The following is an 18,879-nucleotide window of genomic DNA, read 5'->3' as shown; positions in this document are numbered from 1 at the left end:
GAGAGAGAGAGAGAGAGAGAGAGGAATGCAATCTTATTATATTGAGATGGCAGTTAAGTACCCATTATACAATCCCAATTAGATGGGGAATGATATTAAGAAGGTGGGATACAGGATCCTGCCATCCCTCACTAGAAATTTTCTAGTAAAGGCTAGATAACAAATAATTGGCAGTGTTGTAGAAGGAATTCTCAACTTGGTCTAGATTAAACAAAATCACCTCTTAGGGTCTATTCAAATTTGAAATTCTGTGAAAAGCCTTGGACATTTACCTGGTAATAGCCTATGTATCTGTTGTCTGAGGATCTGTCTAGCTAAGTATGAATTCAACAAGTCAACAAGCTTTTATTAAATATCTATGGTTATCATCATCAAAAGTTTGGCTCCTTTGGCAATTATTTTTTTTGAGGGTGTAAGGTAAGGCAATTAGGTAGAGTTAAGTGACTTGCTCCAGGTCACACAGCTAGTAAGTGTGTTAAGTGTCTGAGGCTGTATTTGAACTCAGCTCCTCCTGACTCTAGGACTGGTACTGTATTTACTGCACCACCTAGCTGCCCCCAATGGTTTTTTAACAACAGAAATTCATGAAAAAGTCTACTCCGCTGAGCACAGGGTTTGTATCTGATTCAGTGAATGGAGTTCCCATTGAAATGAAATCATAAAAACTTTGAAATATTGAACCATCATCATTATAATCATTGTTATCATTGTCATATTTATCATAGTAGCCCTTCTTGTCTCTATAAGTGATTTAAAGAAAATAGCACTACCCAAATAGAACATGGAAATGTTTGACTTCCTTAAGAGATCAAAGAAAAAAGAAAGGGACCTATACGTACAAAAATATTAATAGTAACTCTTTGTGTGATGACAAAGAATTGGAAATTGAGAGGGTGTCCATCATTTGGAGAATAGCTGAACAAGTTGTGATATATGATTGTGATGGAATACTATTGTGTTATAACAAATGACAAGCAAGATGGTTTCAGAAAAACCTGGGAAAACTTCTATGAACTGATACAAAGTGAAGTGAGCAAAACCAAGAGAACATTGTACACAGTAACAGCAATATTCTAAGAATGATCAACTGTGAAGGACTTAGCTACTTTGATTAAGACAATGATCCAAGACAATTACAAAGGACTCATGAAAAATGCTAACTACATCCAGAGAGAACTAATAAATTCTGGATGCAGATTGAAGCATATTTTTAAACTTTATTTTACTTGCTTTTTTGGCAACATGGCTAATATGGAAATATGTTTTGCATGACTTCAAATGTATAATTGAGATCATATTGCTTTCCTTCTTACTAAGTTGGGGAAAAGTAGCAGGGAAGGAAAGAATTTGGAACTCAATATTTGAAAAAATGAATGTTAAAGTATATTTAGTAAATAAAAGAAAAACAAAATGTTTGACTAACAGTGCAAGATTCTACTTAAAAACTTGGAAAGTTGATGATGTTTCCTTCTTGGGTGGAGTTTTGCTTTATTTTCTTGGGCACTTGGATCAAGAGCAAAGAACAAACAAAAAGTGAATATGTAGTATTGCATTGAAAAGATTAAAATATCACTCTAACACTTTCTAAACCCTGCCTAAAGAAACACTATAGGCTAAACTGCATTAATAACCCAGCAGAAAAAAAATGTCCTGGTGAATTATTTTTCATATGTAGGCTAATATAGTTGGATAAAGGCAAAGAAACTCCTGCCTTCTTTGGAAACCTTCAATATTGTTTCATGGATAAGCCTAAATCTACAAAAACACTAGTTTGAACCAGTATATATATAATTTTGAGTTGATAGTAATAGAAAAAAAATAATTTCCATGGAGAATAGCAATATAATACAACTTATGACTAGAGGAGATAATAGAAGTGAAGAATTAAGGAAATTTAGAGAATAGAAATTAGAAATGCATAATCTTGGAAACATTGTGATCTACCCTCCAAATAAAGTAAGCTTCTTTATCCCACTTGATTCTCATTTATCTATAAGCAAATCCTATTTCTGAGTATTAGGAATTTGATCAAAAGACACAAATCAGACTTTAGGTACAGTCATGATGAAGACAAGAGGTTATCACTGGTAGCTATTGCAAAACAGTCTTGATAATATAGGTAAGGTTGTGCATGTATGTGTGTGTGCACGTGTGTGTGCATGCACATGTATGAGTGTATTGAGGAGGTGGGACAGAGTGGAGGTTGTTAACTAATTTAGATTTCATCCTGCTTGTATATTTTGTTTCAGGAGGTCACTAAAGGTAGTAATTTAGTACAAGATCACTAAGGTTAAAAGTGAGCAAATAATCTTATCATTCATTCTGTTTGTAGGTGCCAATGTTAAGCAAGTTACATAAGACTGAGCATCCAATTACTTGATCCTGAGGTATCTGTCTGCAGTTTGTATACTATTCCCTCAGTGGTTGTGGTGTTGGATGTGGTATCTGCATTGGTGCAAGAGTTCCACTGTTAGATACATGAGTAGAGGAGGGAGGAAGTAGGGTGAGAAAAAGGATCATCTCACCTCAGGCTTGGCCATTTTCCTTCCACAGCCCACCCCTTTGATTCACTCGCAATAGGAGCTCACGCTTCATTAAAGCATCATCTGGTGTTATAATACTCTTCTTTATTTATAATCAACTGAGTCCGGAAAAGGCCAAATCTTCAGGTATATTTTAGATTATAAACTTCATAAGTTCAAGAACTGTGCCTTATTCTTTTATCTCCCATGGTGCCTTTTATAACACTGTATACATAGTAGGTTGTCAGAAAATATCCATTGGTTTCTCTTTATATAGAGACTAGTATTCAAGATTTCATCATATAGACTTGTTTATCTATGCTTTGCCTTCATTTTTTTCATTCATGCACTCCTTTAAAGGTTCATGCATATTCAGCATCAGATCATCTTTATATTCTCAAACTTAAACAAAACCAGGGTCATACTGAACTCTGAATTTTCTGAATTTCTTTTACTTGGAAATCAAGTACCACAGCTCTGTTAACTATCTGTATATGAAGTTTGCATTAGTAAAATGATTATAAAATGAATTTGAGTCCTGACTACTATCCCAAGTTCTGTATTTTTGTTAGCAGTAAATTGCTAATAATTGTACTGTTAAATATGTAGTCTAGAATAGAGGTTTCTCAATTAACTGTCTGTGCCTGATCATGCATACCAATCTGAAAAAGAATTAATGGAAACAACTGGCTAAGGAGGGAGACTTAATGGTCAGTTATTTTTAAAACATATTTGCATATAAAGATTCAGCTTTTGAAAAGGTCCTAGATAGTTTTTTTGTAAAATTCATTTCTCCATACAAGAAAGTCTCCAGAGTTGCTATACCAGTTAAAGTACAAAAAATTATTTTATACAGGTGGAAAGATAATAAAAAAATTCATCTAGAAGAGCAAAAGGTCCAGAATATCAAGGGAATTAATGAAAAGAAATGCTAAGGAAGGTGGTCTAGCCATACCAGATCTAAAACTGTATTATATTATTATATAATATATTATTAAATCATTAAATCTACTTACAATTATTAAAACTACTTAATACTGGCTAAGAAATAGAGTGGTGGATCAGTGGAATCAGTAGTTAATGACTATAGTAATCTACTGTTTGGCAAATCCAAAGACTCTAGCTTCTGGGTTAAGAACTCACTATTTAACAAAAACTTCTAGGAAAGCTGGAAATCAGTAGAGCAGAAACTAGGCATAGACCAGCATCTTACACTGTATACCAAGATAAAGATAAAGTTAAAATGTGTCCACAACTTAGACATAAAGGTTGATACTGGAAGCAAATTAAGAAAGCAAGAAATAGTTTGCCTGTCAGATCTATGGAGAATGGAAGAACTTATGACCAAACAAGAGATAGATAGCATTATGAAATGCAAAATGGAAAATTTTGATTACTTTAAATTAAAAATTTTTTGCATAAAAAGATTAGAAGGAAAGCAGAAAGCTGGGAGACAATTTTAAAGCCAGTGTCTCTGAAAAAGGCCTCATTTCTAAATTATATAGAGAATTGAGCCAAATTTATAGGAATACAAATCATTCCCCAATTGATAAGTGATCAAAGGATATAAACTGACAGTTTTCAGATGAATAAACTAAAGCTATCTATAGTCATATGAAAAAATGTTCTAAATCACTGTTGATCAGAGAAATGAAAATCAAAACAACTCTGAAGTACTGCATCACATCTATCAGATTGGTTAACATGACAAAACAGGAAAATGATAAATATTGGAGAATATGTGGGAAAATTGAAACACTAATGCATTGTTGGTGGAGTTGTGAACTGATTCAACCATTCTGGAGAGCAATTTGGGAAATCCTTTGACCCAGCAATACCAGTTCTAAGGCTGTATTCCAAAGAGATCATACAAGTGGGAAAAGGACCTGTATGTACAAATATTTGTAGCAGCTTTTTGTGATGGCAAAGAATCAATTGGGGAATGGCTAAACAAGTTGTGGTAGATGAATGTAATGGAATACTATTGTGCTATAAGAAATGAGGAACAGATGGACTTCATAATAACCTGGAGAGACTTATATAAACTGATGCTGAGTAAGATGAACAGAACCAGGAGAGCATTGTACACAATTACAGACAGATCCTTCATTCAAAGAGGGCTCTAAGGCAGCTATCTTATCATTTCCCACCTGGCTACCCTTCTGACTTCATCCTCATCCTCTCTGAAGTCTCATCATCCTGTAAGAACACATCAACTGGGGTGGCTAGGTGACGCAGTGAATAGAACACTGACCCCGGAGTTAGGAAGACTGGAGTTCAAATCCGGTCTCAGAAACTTAACATACTAGCTGTGTGACCTTGGGCAAGTCACTTAACCCTAATTGCCCTGCTTTCCCCCTCCAAAAAAAAAGAAAGAGAAAAAAAACAACACCAACTCTGAAACTCACATTTCCTTAGTACTTCCTGCCCTTGGGGCCCCTTCTGATTGGAGGGGATGGAGTGTAGACAGTGGAGGGCTCCTCTCAAATCCTCCATTTAAGGAGGGCACCCTGTGCAGCTATATCATCTTTTCCTACTGGGCTACACTCTTTTGGAGTTCATCATACCCACTTGCTTCTCCTTTCTTTCACCTTCTTTTTATATGTTGCCTTTTATGTGTTTGTCGTAGAGGCAGCTAGGTGGCCTTACAGGGGATACAGTGCTGGACCTCAAGTAAAAGAAAATCTGCATTCAAATTTGGCTTCATTAATTTATACTTACTAGTTGTGTGACCCTGGGCAAATCACTTAACCTACATTTCCCTCAGTTTCCTCCTAAAATGACCTGGTAGAGAAAGGCTTAGCACAGTTTTAGGCAGGTAATAGGCACTATATACATGCTTATTCCCTTCCCCCTTTCCTACTAGATTGTGATTTCCTTGAAGTCAGTATCTGTGTCCCCAGTGATTTGTCCCATGCTTGCAATACAGTAGGTGTTTGATGAATGTTACTGACCCACTGACTTGTGGCACCTCTTCTTTCACTTATAAAAGCTTCCCCAGGTAGATTCCCCTTCCCTTTCTTTCTAAGAGTTCTTGAGAAAAAAAAATCTGTCTATAGGCATAAGAAAAAAAACATTTATTAATGGTCTACTTTATGCTAGACACTTTACAAATACTGTCTCATTTGATACCCACAACAACCCTGCAAAGCAGATACTATTGTTATTATCCTCATTCTACAGTTGAGGAAACTGAGGCAGACAGGTTAAATACTTTCCCCACAGCTAGTAAGTATCTGAGGCCAGATTGAAATTCAGGTCTTCATGACTCCAGGCCCAGTGCTCTTTCCACCATATCATCTAACTATATAATTCAAATTTTACTTTGTTACCTGGCTTTTGACCTTATAATTCACCTGAAACTACACTCTCTGAAATTACGAATGATTTTGTCTCTATGTTTTTTTCTCTCTGTCACTGTGTCTCTGTCTCTTCCTCCTTCCTCTATCTAAAATGTTTATTTCACCTTTACAGATGTATGCCCCTCCCTCCCAATATGTTATTTAATTGTTATTAATATGTTATTTAATTATATGTATACAACCCATATATTCTCTGTAGATAATTTATCTCAATTCCCATTTTCATAGACAAGTCAGATTCCTAGAGTTAGGTTGACTACATCTCCACCTTTTGGAATCATCTGTGGAAAAAGGCATTTTGGCTGTGATATATTTAATTAAAACATCAGAGAACTGAATTTTTTGTTGTATAATCCAATAGATTGATTGAATCTTGCATACTTTCTCTGAATTTTAAATATACTCATCAATGAAATCTCTCCATACACATGGAATTACAAATATGAAGTAATATAATCAAATTAATGCTACTTTTTAGCTATTGGGTATAAAAATTTACTGCTTTGAATTTAAAATACAGATAAACATGCGAATTTTTAATTTTTTATAAACTGTTAATCATTTCCAGTTTTGCTTTTATTTAACATACAAGCAGAAACTAAATTAGAAATAGTAAACACAATTTAGTTGGCAAAAAATAACTTTTCTTTTCCTTTTATCCAGTGAATAGAAAACATTTAAAAAATGAACCTACGGTATCTAGTTATCAGCAGATTACATAATTGATGTGATTGTTTCACTATGTAATGATATATAAGTACATATTATTTATATACACACATATCTATACACATATATGTTTATGCTCATATTTCTAGGAGCTGAAGGGTTAGAAAAATATGTCAAAATGATTACTTTTCCTATGAGTCTCATTTCACTGGTTATTGAGGCTTAATATTCTTTTTCCTCAGTAGTAAAGTGATTTGGAGTCTTTTGGACTTTACAGGTTTTCAAATGAGTTGCTCATCTAATCTCAGAAATAGGTGGCAAGGAGAGAGAGGATAATGGGTGGTGCTGATTCCAGTAGACTCCATGGCAGATATCCTGTCTCATCCATACATAGAATGAAACTCTGATAGTGTACCTAGCTAGTTATCTTGAGCTCCATTCCTGTAGGTACAGTGGTGTGCAAGAATCACAGCAAGTAAGGGAAAATCGTTATGGCAAGGCTATTTGATGAGGCAATGAGACTCTTGCAGTAGCCACATATGCTTTTGGTCTCCATGGTCATAGAACCAATTATTATCTTGTGCCATGGTTAGAAGGTGTTCATGCAGATAAACATCAATATTAAAAAGGTACAATGAAGGAACATTATCTATAATTTAGATCTACAATCTAACTTTAGGACCTGATCCTGCATAATCTGTTTACTCATTTCTTTCTCTAGGCTTAGAAACATAGCTCTATTTTATAAATCAATATTATTCTGGATCACTATTTTCTTTTTTCTCAGAATTCCTTGATCACTTTTGCCTGCTTTGAAGAACCACAACCACACTGCATTCTCTATCCTGAGTAAATCAAGCTTGAAAATTCTGAAAGGAGAATGGGACACTCCAGGATTTTTATTGTTCAAATTTTTCGTCATTTACTATAAGATATTCTTCTATTTCTCCCACTATGGCCTTCTCCCCCTCCCCTCCTATGCTACCAGCAGGTATTGTTGTAAGATAGAGTCTGTCCCTTAACAGGCATTTATTAAATGCCAGGCCAAAAAAAAATCATCCTTGCTTTCAAGGAACTCACAGTCTAATGGGAGAGACAACATGCAAACAACTATCTACAAACAAGAAAAACCCAGGATAAACTAGAGAAAATCTCAGCAGGGCGGCATTCTAATTAAGGAGGACTAGGGAAGGTGGGACTTTAGCTAAGACTTGAAGGAAGCCAGCAAGGTCAGGAGTTAGAGATGAGGAAAGAGAGTTCCAGGCATGGCACATAGCCAAGGAAAATGCTCAGAGTCAGGAAGTAGAATGTCATGGCACCACTGGATTGAAGAGAATGTGGGGTGAGGGATGGGGGTGAATAAGATGTAAGAACACTGGAAAGGTAAGAACTTTAAAAGGCAACTAGAAGATTTTGTGTTTGATCCTGGTGCTGATAGGGAACCACTAGAGTTGGCAGGGCAACTTGGTCAGACCTGAGACTACACAGACCCATTTCCTAACTATTTGCATTCAATTTGGATTTCTTTGATTTCACTACCATGCCCTCAGTACACTCAGCATTGGGAAATCTCATCATCTTTCAAGATTCTATTAGCCTAATAAGGCTAAGGGTGTGAGGAAAAACTCATAGGTCATGAAAACCTTTCGCACCTCTGCTGGGAGGGCGGAGCTATACACTTCTGCATTTGAGGAGAGGAATCAGGACGGATACGTCCTCTTTGTTTTTCATCCAGCCGCACTCATTTTGTACTTCTTTGTCCTCTCTACCATGACTCTGTGTCAGGTACTGTCCCTCTCCCGCATTTTCAGCTTTCTTTTGTGTCTTGTCTTCCCTGTTACATTGCACGCTCCTTCAGGGTGGGGACCACATTTCTTTTTTGCATCTGTATCCCCAGCACTTAGCACAGTGTCTGGCACATTGTAGGTGCTAAATAAATATTTATTGACTACTGATCTGTGCTTTAAGGAAGATTAATTTTATTGTTTAGGACTTGAGTGAGGAGATTTGAGGCAGGAACAGCTAAAAAGAGTAATTATTCTATAAATTCTATAAAGGAAGAACTGATACAGAGGAATTAGATGGGGAGGAAGACTGGTAGTTCTGATAACCTACTTTCATCAGGAATGGGTTTAAGAGGGAACAATACATTTACATTTAGAAGAATATAAAAGTCTTCTAAATTCAGAAGAAATAAAATGATAGGGGCATAGGAAGGGGGGAGAGGACAAGGGAGGGATAGTTAGAGGGGAGGGTGAGGGAGTAGGTTAAAGGGGGGTATAGAAGGGTGTTTCAATAAATGGGAATGGGAGGATAGGGTGGGGATCCTTGGAGGGGGGGTAGGCAAGGAATAGGAGGAGGAGGTAGTGGGTAGAAGTAAAGTAGAGAAGGCAGGAGGGAAAGGAAGCAAGAGATGCACAAACAGAAAAACAAAGATCATGAATGGAATTTGTTTGGGAAAGTATATGTCTATGTATGTATGTATGTGTATGTCTATAGCTATAGAGTAATATATTCACACTTAGTTGTAGCCTTCTGGGGGGGAAGGGAGGAAAAAAAGAACAAAGTAGAAAAATGCCCAGTAGAGAACAAGAGAAGCTTACAAGGAAGCAAAGAAAAGATTGACAACTCTCAACACAGCTTGTATAGTATTTATCATACAGGCTGGGGTTTTTTTTGTCTTTTTTTTTGAGGGGATAAGGCAGGGCAATTGGAATTAAGTGGCTTGCCCAAGGTCACACAGCTAGTACAGTGTTTCCCCAATAATAAGACCTATCCCGAAAATAAGCCCTCCCCTTACTGTGTAAGATTCCTCTAAAATAAGCCCTCCCCCGAAAATAAGCCCTATTGAGATTGCTACTGTAGTGAAGGTGATCCCCTGCACTACATGCGCTCCGAGCTGCATCCAATCAGAGCTGCAGCAGTGAGCGCGTCATCCTGTTCTTTATTGAATTCATTATTGAATAAAGGTACATTTTTTTGTTCACATTTACCTGTTTATTAAAATTGCTGTCAATATTCATTAAAATAAGCCCTCCCCTGAAAATAAGCCCTCTGGTGTTTTTCTGTCCAAAAAAATAATAAGACAGTGTCTTATTATCAGGGAAATGCGGTAAGTGTTAAGTGTCTGAGACCAGATCTGAACTCAGGTCCTCCTGACTCCAGGGTCAGTGTTCTATTTACTGCACCACCTAGCTGCTCCATATACAGGCTTTCTTGAAATGAAAATTTATTGTCACATTTTGAATACTCTCATGCACATGACATGCTTCCCCCCCTTTCTTACTTATTTTCTTACTAATTTAATTTCTTTCTTACTTAATTTCTTACTAATTTAATTCTTACTTATTTAAGTCCCAATATTTAAGTTTATGATATGTTTTTGTTTCTTTTTCATATTCTGTATTTGTGTTCTGGTATCTGAGTCTAAAATAAAATTACAAAGAAATAAAAAAAGAAGGTTATGGAGGAAATGGTAATGATTCATATTAAATTTAAAAGTATGTCCTTTGCACATTTCCTCCCAAGAGTCAGCTGTTAAACATTTACTAACATACCCTTGGGGGAAACCCTGCAATTATCAGATAAATATGTAGTAAAAGATGACTATGTAGATATAGTCAGATATGTGAGAGGAGAATTAGGAGAGAGCATTGTCTTAAAAACCTAGAGAGAAGAAAGTACTGCAGAAAAGAAAGTGATCTACATTGTCCATGGCTGCAGAGAGTTCAAGAGAGGATGCATACTGAAAGATTTGGCCAGGCAATTATTCTTACTTCCTCCTCCCAGGGGGTAAGGAGAGGAAGTGATTGTTTCCAGACCACATCTTTTTTCTCTTACTATTGGGTTAAAGGGCATGACATTCTGGCACAGACCTCTGCCCTGCCTCTCATTTGGAGATGGGGAAATATGCCTAAGAAGTCTTTGGTCTAAGGCGCTTTTCAAGTTACAATAGTGAATGACTTGATTTTAGCTTTAGAGTGAATTGGTTAAAAAAAAAAAAAGCTATAACCATAAGAATTCTTTTGGAGCTGACAGTCTTCAAGACAGTATAAAATCCTCACTATTTTATTCGGAGATGCAGACTTCCATCCTATTTAAATCCTGTGAATACCAAGCTAGTCACTGATGCCCTCCATTTGAAATCTCCCTTGCATTCAAATCTATCTCTATCTCAATCTCAATATCGATCTCTATCCCTATTCCTATCCCTGTCCCTATCCCTATCTCTATACCTATACCTCTCTCTCTCTCTCTCTCTCTCTCTCTCTCTCTCTCTCTCTCTATATATATATATATATATATATATATATATATATATATACCTATATATCTATATCTATATATATCTATAGGTATTTGTATATATATATCACAAATGTGTTATAATTTATTGCACATAAATGAATGAATAAAAAATAATTTGTTAAGCACTAATAATAACATGCCAATCACTACACTAAGCCCTGGAGAAACAAATGCAAAAGCAAAGACAGGTACTCTGCATTTCAGACACTTAGATTCTAACCAAGGGAGACAAAATATATAGGAGAATGATGACCTTGGAAAGATATTTTGGTTTGGAAAGTTAAGGAATGGTAATTATAGGCATGTGGGCATAAATGGACATATCCTTTCCAAGAGCAATGACAGAGTTGATTTGGTTATAATTTCAGAACTGGAAAGGATGGGCATGGTTAACAAGGGATATGTATGGTGACATTTAAGAAGCCTAGGGAGGAACGTGAAGTTGGTTTGAAACCTAGGTCCAGATGATTGGAGCAAATATTAATCAATATAACCCCCAGTAGAGCCATAAGGCAGGAGTTCCAGGTGGAGAAGAATTAAGATTTTTTCATATGAAACAAAAATCAGGAAAGAAAAATAAATGAATGAAAATAGAAAAATATGTATTTAAGTGTATTTATTAAAACTTTGAACTGCACTAAGCCTTTTGGGACAGTGTGTGTGTGTGTGTGTGTGTGTGTGTGTGTGGTACCTGCCAGGAAGCAAATAGATCTCAGGGAAGGGGGGAAATTGTAGTGATTTAACTATTTGCAGCTATTAAAAAGTCAGTTATCACACAACCAGTTATCTCAAAATCAGTCTCATGAACACTCACAGAAATGTTTCTCTCCCTCTCCCTTTTTCTCTGTAATTTTGTTCCTCATCTTCATGAAATGCTGAGCAATGATAAGAAGTCTTTATTCATACTGACTTTTTCCCTTGTTCCATTTTCATAGTAGATGAAAGGGAGTTTTGGTTAAAACAACAACACATAGACACTCACACACCAAAGCCCAACAGGGCACTGTGAGTCCCTTTGTCTGCCAATGCCTCTACTTCCCCAATGCTATCTGGTCATTCCACAGCTGAGCCCCAGGCTTGGAAGCACTGTGCCAGCCTCACTTGCTAAGCCATCACCCTTCCCCTGGTTTCCTGGGATCCTGGTGACAGCAGCAGAAATAAATAGCAAGAGAAATAGTAGCGGGAGTAAATAGCACATCCCTCAGTTGTCTCTTTTCCCCCCTGCTTTTTGGAGGGGCAAAGGCAGGACAGTTGAGGTTAAGTGACTTGCCCAAGGTCACATGGCTAGTATGTCTTAAGTATTTGAGGCCGGATTTGAACTCAGGTCCTCCTGACTCTAGGTCCGGTGCTCTATTCACTGCACCACATAGCTGCCCCCCTCAGTCTCTTAATTGTCAAATCTGATGACTTTTTCTTGGTCATTATATTTTTGACCTCTCTACTACATGACACTATTGACCACCATCTCCCCCCCTGGTTGCCCTCCTTATCTGGATTTTCATGACAATGTTCTCTCTTGATTCATAGTCCTGGGCTTGTAAATGTAGGTGATGAGAGAGACAGAGAGAGAGAGAGAGAGAGAGAGAGAGAGAGAGAGAGAGAGAGAGAGAGTATCCAAAGTTTGCTAATGCCTTTTAGTGACATTATCTTTGATTCCTCCCTCCTCCCTCTTTGCCCCACCTGATGCTTTTCTGGAGGAGAGATCCACCAGTCTCATTTTAATCTACTTCTTGCTTTCCGTTATCCTAAGAGAGGATGTGTGTATATAGGGGGAGGGAGGAAGAGGGAAGCCCTTCTTGGCTGAAAAATTAGTGGTTAGCAATAGAATTATTCAAGCAATATTTTGGGTTTCTCTAGTTATGTGTTTAAAATTGTATTAATATCAAAAAGCTATTGATAGCCATTCTGTTTACTTGAATGCTTGCAGAAAGATTACAAAAGAGGTGGAGGGCAAATCTGGGAGAGAAGAGATCAAATTTATTGAATTTTTATAAAGCCAGTTCAGATTTTGCTACTACAAATTGACTGGGGATTTAACAGAGATGAGATTATTTTATTTGAAATCCCTAGCAATCACTCCTATTAAGTATGAACTGACAAGGACAGAGGTGGATAACAGAGGGGAGCCAAACAGACATTTTTTTTTATCTTGACCCCTAGAAGACAATAAATGATGTGTGAGAAAGGAAAGCCACGCCACAACAGAGAAGTAACTTCCTAAGGAAGCTATGTTTATATGAAGGGAGTAGGGACCAAGTTCCCCAGGCATGTCCAATTAGAAGCCTAGGCTCTGGGGTGATTGAACATTTTGCCAGCACCACTTGATAGTTATGTAAGGATTTTCAAAATCGTCTCACATTGAGTTCATATCCAAAATGCTGAATTACTGTGATCTTTTTATTAAAGCTAGAGTGTTTTCTTAAGGCACTAACATCGCTAGCATTAAGTATGATTAATGGAATTGTCAGAAGCTTTAAACTAAAAGATAGAATTAGAACATTCAAATAGCCTGATCGATTTTTATTCCTGCTATACATTCATTCATGCCTCCTCTATTAAAGACCATTTCTAATGTCTTGTCGTGCTATGGAGGAAACTAAGAATTATTTCAGTTTTGCAAGCATTTATTAACTTTCTCTTCCAGTGCTGCCTCCTAATTGAATAACAACAAAAAACTCTCACCATAAACATATATAGTTAAGCAAAATAATTCCCACATCAATCATGTTCAAGACTGTATGTCACATTTTACATTTCAAGTCCATCATCTCTCTGACAAGAGGTGATTGATGTGTTTTATCTTCAGTCCTCTATCTTCATGGCTTCACATTTCTGAAGTATTTCAAAATTATTGTCACATAAATTGTTCTCTTAGTTATCATTTCATTTGGTATTGGTTGATAGAGGTTTTCCTAGTGTTTTTTTTATATCATTTCTTAAGGTAAAATAATATTTCATTACATTCATGTACTACAATTTATTTGGCCATTAGTTTTCAGTTTGGGATTACCATGAAAAGAAAAATATTAGTGTGTATATGGGTCTTTTTCTACTTTCTTTGCCCTCTTTGAAATATAGACCTAGTAGCCCTGGTAGCTCAAAGGAGGATCACAGGTTAGTAACATTTTTGACCCTGAATGCTAAAAATTACCAAAAGAGTTCTAGCTCCAAACTATAAGGTTTACAGTAGGGTTCAGTGATGGAATATATTTCTCCCATCAAAGAACAAGATTAAGTAATAATGAAATCACAAGTCATAGTTTTTAAGTAGACTCCAGTACTTAAAGGTGTGGGAAGACTGCAGAAATTCATATGAGGTTAGATTATGCAGCTATATTCTTTTTTCATAGAAGCTGTGCTGAGTTTTATAAAAACAAAGGCATTCATTTGCTTCAAATAATAATAATAGCTGACATTTACATAATGCTTTACAGTTTGCAATATATTTTACATATATTATATCATTTGTTCTTCAGATCCTTTGGGGGTGATATTGTTGCGATTAACTTTCAAAATGAGGGGGAAAGGTTCTTCATTGTGCTGTTAGGGATATTTGAGACCACTTTAATAATTGAAATTATCCTTTAAAAATTAATATGACTTTTACTTCTTTGAAACTACAGTCTATCATAAGCAATAGGGCTTTTTCAATTCTCTTTTCTTTATAGATAATGGTTATTTTCATTTGACAAAAAAAAATCAAAGGAGTGAGAAAAATAAAGAACACATTAATGAAAGAATAAGCAAAATATATCCAATGTATGAAAATGCAAAATGAATTCTAAACTAGCTCCAAAAGGCTCACTTTAAAAAGGAAAAGAAGATGATTATAATATACCCTTAAATGTTACTCTTTCATGAGAAAAAACATTTTTTACTCTAAGGACAATGTTTTATTATTTTTCTATACAATTATCAATAGAGAATTGACAAGACTGTTATAATAGAGTATTGTTCCTCACTGGATACTCAAGCATGTATTACTATTATTATTTAAGAGGTAAAGAAAACAATTGTGAGTTTAGTTTTTTTAATCTACCTTTCTTGTCTTTCTTTTGGAGTACCAATTTATAGGGAGGTATAAGTTAAGCATGCTAAACCAACTCTTCATCTTTCCAAGAACTTGGGTGTACATTTTTCAACTCTGCATCGAGAACTGTGTATTTTGATGTAGTGGAGAATCTGGGATTAGAACACCTGAATTGGACTGCTTTCTCAAACATTTATTATTTGTGAACTCACCATGGTCAAGTCACTTCCACTTGATGAGCCTCAGTTTCCTCATCTGTAAAATGGGGATGATAATACATATGAGCTTGTTGTGAGGAAAGTGATTTGTAAAGCTTAAAGTATTATGCAAATGTGAATAATTAATATTTATAAGAAGCAAATCAGAAAAATCTAAAGTAGCTGAAAAGTAACTTTTCCCCCCTTAAACAGTAGTGATATTTTAAATTGCTATGACAGTCTTGCTGCTTTGGGGCACTTACCTCATTATGTCACTTCAATAGTGGCAGCCGATAAAGATGGTACTGAATTTTAAATATTGTTTATAAGCAGAATGGTACAAGAAATAATACAAAATTCCACAACATGGAATCTTATAACTTGCTTTGTTTTGCTTGTCAATATTTATAAAAAGACTTTATAGGCAAATTAAAATATTTACTCTCCATTTTGATTAAAGTAATGAATGTAGGAAACAATCTGCTTTTCTAATTTTTGTGGTGATTCTTTTTACCTGACTTATAAAACATAATCTGTTCTCTTTACTCCTGTATGAAAATTCTTTTAAAGTGACCCCTTTGCAGTTCTATTTGGGAACTAGTCTATATTATTTTGATATGGAATGACAGTAAGCTATGGCAAAGTTTTAGCTACAGTGTACTTGTATTAATGCCAAATTCAGAAAGCAAATAGAAGTTGGTGTAACTGATGTTTAAACTAAATGTACACCAGTACACCGATTTGGGGGTTTTGTTTTATTTTCTTTTTTGAAAAAGCTGACGCAAGCTTGACAAAAGGAGGTGTTGGGGTGGAGTAGTGTTGGTGATTGGCTCATTCAGTTTACTCCCACATGTCTTTTAATCATTGCCTAGCTGCACAAAGGTTCATATAAAGTAAACTCTTTTATAGGTGTATGCCCTTTCAAACAACCAAGAAAAGACAGGAAGATTGGATGGTTGACTTTCAGGTAAAGATAATTTTTTAGTATGAATGTTCTTATAAAATTTGTGCTTACTTTCTTAATAATACTGTCTTTCTCATTTCAAAAATTGACCACTTAAAATAATTTAAACATTTTTACTCCTTTTGAAAACACTAAATATTATGTTTAATAATTATTGACTCAAATCTCTTTTGCTCTGTGCTTTTTAAGATAATAATTTGGTGGTTTGGACACAAAATGAATATACCAGGCAACAGGAAAGATTAAAGTTTTGGAAGTGATCAAGTAATAAGATGTGTAGCTATATGTATCTTCTGGCTAATCATTGTGAATCCTACAATTAAAATGATGTGTTAGATGATATATTTTTTAAAGAAGGATACGTTTTGCACTTGAAGGTTTTTCATTAATTTGAAAACCAAATCCAGAGTAACATGGATTCAATAAGCCCTAATAAATTAATTCATCTCAAGTTAGTGATTACATTGTACACCAAGAGGTCAGACTACTCTGTGATCAGTTTCAAGAAAAAGCTCAGTACCTCCATTTGCCTTCTAAATTAGATTGTTCTCAATAAATCTGTTCTTCTGTAATATAAATGGAATGGGCAAAACCTAAATGTGATACCAGATTTTTATGGGAGAAAATTATTGTATATAAAGATGCATGTTTTTATGGGATAAATTCAGTTAAAAAAAAAAAGCTTTTCTGTGGACCTTATTTATCATCACAATTTTCCGTGTCAACTTACAAAATAATTAGTATTGGTCTCAATAAAATAATCCAGGAAATAGCAAAACCAATGACATTTTGGTAGTTCAGTTTAATACAAGTAACTGATAGCACTTATCTATTTTTTTAAAGTCTAAATAGAAAAGACTCTTGTGAGAATTTTTGAGATTATTACTTATGATGACTTTTGTGGGATTTTTTTTCCCCTAGTACTCATAATTAAGCTTAAAATACAATGTCAGGTGTTTTCTTTATTTTTTTTCTTTTTTTTCAGGTGTTTTCTTAAAAACCTTTCTTTTAGTCCCCAGCATTAGACAGAATATTAATAACATTTAACTTTTGACAAATGATGTCAAAAACACTAAACAAGTGATGTAAAATGCCTAATTTTTTCAGATTTTCACATCAAGTAAATGCAATGCTTGGATTGATATTAAAAATAGTGATTTATAAAAAGCAACTTATTCAACAGAAAGAAGTTAATTGATATTCATAGTAAATTGTACAATTTTAATTTTTAAGCCTTTGGGGACTAATATATATTGTATAATTAGTTAATTATGGAAATCAACAATGTATTTAATTAGTAAATGATGAGGCAGGAATTGGAGCAAGCAGTAGTAATGCTGTATAGAAGGAGTACTGGGTTTAAAGTCAGACAATTTGGATTTGAATGTGGACAAATTATTTTACTTCTATGGGTTTATTCTCCCTGTAAAATACAAGTTTTGGACTAGATAATTTCTAAGTACACTCTCAGTATTGTGATTCTATTCTACATGTCAGACAAAAATTTGGATAATGTTATACCATGCTACTGCTATACTTTTCTGAAGTACTTCAAGAAGTTTGAAAAGAATGCTGGAAGAATACTGGGAAAACAGCACACTGAGAGGTATCCAAGAACCATTATCTTGTCTTGCTATGTCTTTCCAACCCTTCGCACACAAAATGGTGCAAAAGTTGAAAATGTAGAAAACCCAGCAATGTCGGAAAGAGGAAAAATAAAAAAGCACTAAAAAGTTTCATATGTGTATATATGCATGCATATATACATATATATTATATGTTATAAAATAGAGATGTATAATTTATAGATGGCCTGGACAGATATGATGTGAGGTCTGGCCCACCTCTATGGGAAGTAGGAGGAGGGCCCTGTCAGCAATCTTGCTGGGAAGGTGAGGCAGACAGAATCCAAGAATGCCAAGATTGGGAGATTTCTTCTATGCCCGAGAAGGGTAATGGGTTAGATTTATAATCTGTTACCCCTCAAATACATATGCTCTATGGATATATTTAGGGGTTCAAGAAAGGTACTTCAATGCCAAAGGGAGAGTAGCCCCTAGCCAACTTAAGCCATTCCCACAAAACTGTGTTTAGACAAAAGACCACCACAAATAATGAATAACAAGTAAACCCATTAATCCAAATAAGACAGTGAAAGAAAATTTGATTTCTAAGATTTGTTGTTGTTCAGTCATGTCTGACTCTTTGTAACCCCATTTGAGTTTTTCTTAGCAAAGATATTGGAGCCATTTCCTTCCTCCTGGTCACATGGAGGATTTGTTGTTTATTATTAAGATCATCAAATTTAACCACTGTGTGTCTTAGAATTTACAGCATAGATTTTTTTTTTGAGGTAATACATAGATTCTTCTGTTTGGCACTTTGTTTTCCATGTTTGAAAATTCTAACCATTTTCTTATATTATTTCTTGTACTATGGTGTTAAGGTGTTGTTTTTTTTAATTTGCCATGTTCTTTTGGATATCTTTGGTTCTTAAATTTTCTCTATGCATCTTATTTTCATGGTCATTATATGTTGCCTGTATAGAATGTTATGGCTTTTTGCTTCTTTTCTTCTGGGTTGTCCTTTGCTTCTGTGTATTCACATTCCCAATCAGCAATTCTTTTTTTTCTTTGGTGAGGTTTGATGCCATGGATTCAAGTTTTTCCATTCTGCCAACTATTTCTCCTATGCAAGGCATAAATACTGTTTTCATAATTTTTATTTCTCCCTTATTACTTTAGAAACATCCTGCTATGGCTCCATACTTGCTTGGTAATATACCAAATCCTCTATATTATCAAGTGTTGATAATTTTCCTTTATCT

The 18,879-nt window shown here is 35.2% G+C and overlaps 1 protein-coding gene across 8 annotated transcripts in view; it reads left to right on the top strand.

Moving 5' to 3' along the window:
* SLC38A4 (solute carrier family 38 member 4) overlaps positions 1 to 18,879 on the top strand; it is a 137,755-nt gene that overhangs the window by 69,213 nt on the left and 49,663 nt on the right. For 5 of the 8 annotated variants that reach the window (XM_069094262.1, XM_069094254.1, XM_069094258.1 and 2 more), the window contains one exon: positions 15,998 to 16,055. The exons of the other annotated variants lie outside the window; for them this stretch is intronic. The gene's annotated coding sequence lies outside the window, so the exon portion shown is untranslated. The remainder of the gene's footprint in view (positions 1 to 15,997; positions 16,056 to 18,879) is intronic. 8 annotated transcript variants of the gene reach the window in all.

This window comes from Petaurus breviceps, unplaced genomic scaffold, assembly GCF_028583685.1.
Source record: "Petaurus breviceps papuanus isolate PSGF00001 unplaced genomic scaffold, PetGlider_PUasm1.0 216, whole genome shotgun sequence".
NCBI classification, from domain to species: Eukaryota; Metazoa; Chordata; class Mammalia; order Diprotodontia; family Petauridae; genus Petaurus; species Petaurus breviceps.
The sequence above is the reverse complement of the archived record's forward strand: the minus strand, read 5'-3'. Positions and strand labels throughout refer to the sequence as shown.